This window comes from Molossus molossus, unplaced genomic scaffold, assembly GCF_014108415.1.
Source record: "Molossus molossus isolate mMolMol1 unplaced genomic scaffold, mMolMol1.p scaffold_m16_p_9, whole genome shotgun sequence".
Taxonomy (NCBI): domain Eukaryota; kingdom Metazoa; phylum Chordata; class Mammalia; order Chiroptera; family Molossidae; genus Molossus; species Molossus molossus.
The window spans coordinates 58,432,962-58,433,471 of NW_023425403.1; positions in this window are offsets into that span (position 1 = coordinate 58,432,962).

The window sequence follows — 510 nt, forward strand, 5'->3', positions numbered from 1 at the left end:
CATCGCCACAACACTGGTATTTTCAGAACACTGAAAACATTAGAGTAGTCTCGTCGGGAAGTGTTTCAACGAGTGACATGAACTGTGAGATTGTTTTCCTTCTTTTCTCTTTTCCCATTAATAACAGAGGGCCCGAAACGCCTCTTTCATCGGTTTCTTTCCTCCACCTTTTTTTTGTTATATTGTTTGTTGTTCAGGGTAGTCTCCTTGGCCCACACGATAACATTATAGTCAAGATATAATAAATAACATTTTTGTAAAAAAAATCTGCTCAACCGGTGACCACCCTTGAATTGCTAGCATGCCTATGTGAGTTTTTGGTTAAAGAAATGCAAGCTCAAGATTAAGGATAGCAGAGACATTTGAGCTTGTAAATAGGATCAAAGGCTTCTGCAATTTGAAGTACCTACATAAACATCTACATAGAGAAGATTAAACAAGTCTGTTAAAGGTAAAAAGAGATATTCACTCCCTTCCCAAACCCCTTCCCTCCCACCCTCACTACCCAAT